This window comes from Mytilus trossulus, chromosome 5 (assembly GCF_036588685.1).
Source record: "Mytilus trossulus isolate FHL-02 chromosome 5, PNRI_Mtr1.1.1.hap1, whole genome shotgun sequence".
In the NCBI taxonomy this organism is placed as follows: domain Eukaryota; kingdom Metazoa; phylum Mollusca; class Bivalvia; order Mytilida; family Mytilidae; genus Mytilus; species Mytilus trossulus.
The window spans coordinates 56,667,626-56,670,913 of record NC_086377.1 but is presented as its reverse complement, the minus strand read 5'-3'; positions in this window follow the sequence as shown (position 1 = coordinate 56,670,913).

Here is a 3,288-nt window from a genome sequence, read left to right as displayed (position 1 = left end):
GAGCGGCCCCCACTTATAATTTTCTGGATCCGCCACTGGAGCATGTTCAACTTGAGAGTTCTGATAACAATCTCACTTTTTTACCGGCATATGTATCAAAGTTTTGAAGTCTTTAATTCTTTTGACTGTATATGATCAGATGATTGAAAGCTCATGACAAACTTATGATAATTAATAGTGGTACCAAACACCTTGACTAAAATTACTTTTGCTTGTTTAATTTTGACAGTATAATTTGAAGTTTGACCCTTTGACAATTTTTTTTTTCTTCAGAAAACTGGAACCACTCACATAATTGGAAATTTTTCATTGTATATATATATATGTTTGAAAAACATTTATTTTGATCATTAAAAAGCTTTAACATTACCTGAACATAAGAATGTGATTAAAACTTTCAGCTGATTTTATGGACTTATCTCCCTGTAGTGTGTTGTACCACTTTGATAACATTTGACATATATGTATTATTTGCCAGACATATCAATTAAATTACCAGTGATGCAACTCATAGTATAATGTTTATAAGGAACTACTTAAATTATAGAAAACAGTATTTATTTTTTTTATAAATTTATTTGTTTTCATTTTTTACTTACACATACAGGTACATTTATATATATTCAATGATGTATACTGTATATCTTACAATTATTATATTGAAACTCAATGTTTACATGTTATTATTTTTTTCAAAGGATGCATTATTTATGTTTATGCATAAATAAACGACAGTTTGACTATTCAATTGCTGGATTGATAGTATTATCATGATTATGGGATGGTAATTTGTAATTCCCTATTCATTTAAAAAAAAAATATTTTTATGCATTGAAAAGTAAGATTTTTCCTTTTAAAAATATGTGAATTAATTTATGTTTGATTTCATTTACCATTTAATCATACCATAACATGTCAACAGTTCCATATTGACCAATGACAAACTCACTTTTTGATGGGTACATGCTTTTAAGTTTTGAAGTCTTAATTCTTTTTACCATGAACGAAAGGCTAATGACAAACGTATGATGATTTATTCACTGTAATCCAGAATTATTTTGGTGTGCATTTATTATTGTGAAAGTGTTGCATGTACAATGAACTCAAATTTTATATGCAAATGCTGCATAAAATAATCCTATACAATCTAGTTTCTGCTTTTATTTTTGAGAAGCCACAAATTTTGCAACGATAAATACATCTAAAAATGTTGTGAATTTACAATTATATACGTGTAGTTTATTTTACAGTATGGAGGTTTTATTGTTGAAAAAATATTAATGATAAAACTAACAATTACATTTTTTTCAAGCATTAAGTTTTTTAAATTAAATAAATAAGATTCTGCATTCCATTGTTTGATTAATGTATGATCTGGTGACCTCAATATCATACAGGATGTTAACATTGAAAAAGGGACATAACTCTTTGGAATCAGTTTTTTGGCAGCCTTTTCTTTTTCTTAGAAAATGCAAAACCTATCTCTGTGTCAAGAGCTACTTAAGGAGGTACCTAACACAACAGGGAGATAACTCTGTAAAAATCAGCTGAACATTTTGATTACATTGCTTTGTTAAGAGAATATTAAGCTTCTCAACAATCAAAGTTAGTGTTTGTCAAACTGCTATATAACCAGTGTATTTTTTCTGATAAAATGGTTGGTTCAAATTTTTTGAAATTTTTATATTTTTGTCAAATGGTCAAAGTAAATACTTTGTCAAAATTTTATGAAAATTAAACGAGACAAATAGATTTTAGTGAAAGTGTTGGGTACCACCTTTAGAGTAGACAGTTTGAGTAATCTCCTTTACACTTTCAAAGGTATTTTTAAAGAGTGAGTATCTTGTATTAAAGAAAGGAAAACTAAAAGGTTGAGTTTTGAGGTCAGTAATTTTGATTTATCAATATGTGTAATGTATTAAAAGTAACCATGGTTACCATGTTCACTTTTGTCTCACAATTGTTTAACTGATGTTTTAATGTATATGTATATTAACATTCCAAGTTTTTGTTTATATATTATATTTACTATGTTTTATATTATTTAAAAAACTTTGTAGACCATAATTTGTATTTTAGAATCTAATAGAATTATATCATGCACATTTAAACAGCATTAGTTTAGGATTTTTATTTTGAATATTGACATTCATTTCTTCAGCAATCATGTTTGAAAATCTGTTTAATATGTTTCCAGTATTGTCATTTGTGAGATAATAACATGTTCTATTTTTTCTTTGTGTGTTGTTTTATTAACTTTTTTCTTGTTTTGGAATATTTTTGGTTTGCTTAATAAGTTTTATAACTGAGCTACAATTATTTAACTGTGGTCAGCCGTGTAAAAAAAAGTGTTTTGAAGAAAGCATTAACCATATATGAATATGTGTATTATTTGTTATATATTTATTTATATATTCATATGTATATACAGTACTGTATGTATATCTGATATACATTTCTGATATACATCTGTATATATATTTATAAATAATCTGTAAATATGCAACAAATTTAATTTCTTTTGGAAAATTTGTTTCTATAAAAAAAACTAACTAGTGAAATTTAACATAGTATGTCACAGTGAGAATAGGAGAGTCCTTAATTATGTTTATAAAACCTTTTTTACAATGAGATAAAAAATACCAATGAAATTTCCATTACTGATTAAAGCATTTCTATTGTTGTATTATTGACCACTTCATCACTAAGAAGGTGGATTTTACAATTGAGAATGAAAATGGATAATGTCTGAAAAAGACAACAACCTGACCAAATAGCAAAAACTCATTTACATATTGGTTTTTCGTTCATTTTTATACAACCGCAAACAAATATTGTGTTCATATAATGGTATGATGTTGTCTGCGTCGTCATCTGAAAACACATTTGGTGTCTGGACAATAACTTTGGTTAAGTTGCATGGATCTCTATGAAATTTTATAAAAACAGGTTCAATACCTGAAAAGGAAGGTTGGGATGATTTTGGGGATGATGGTCCTTACCATTTTTCTACTTTCAGGATATCAACTTGTGTATAAGCATTTCAATTGCTCTGAAATTGTACCACAATTTTTAATACCACAGGTAGAAGGGTTTGGATTGATTTTGGGGGTTATTGTCCCAAATGTGTAGGAATATGGGGCCAAAAAAGGGGAGTGTGTTTAAGTGTATAAATCCTCTGAAATTATACCACAAGTTTCCATACTATTAAGGGAGGGGTTATGGTTCAAATAATCAAGCAATTAGGGACAAAATAGGGGGGAACAAGGGTTTTCTGGTTAAAGGACA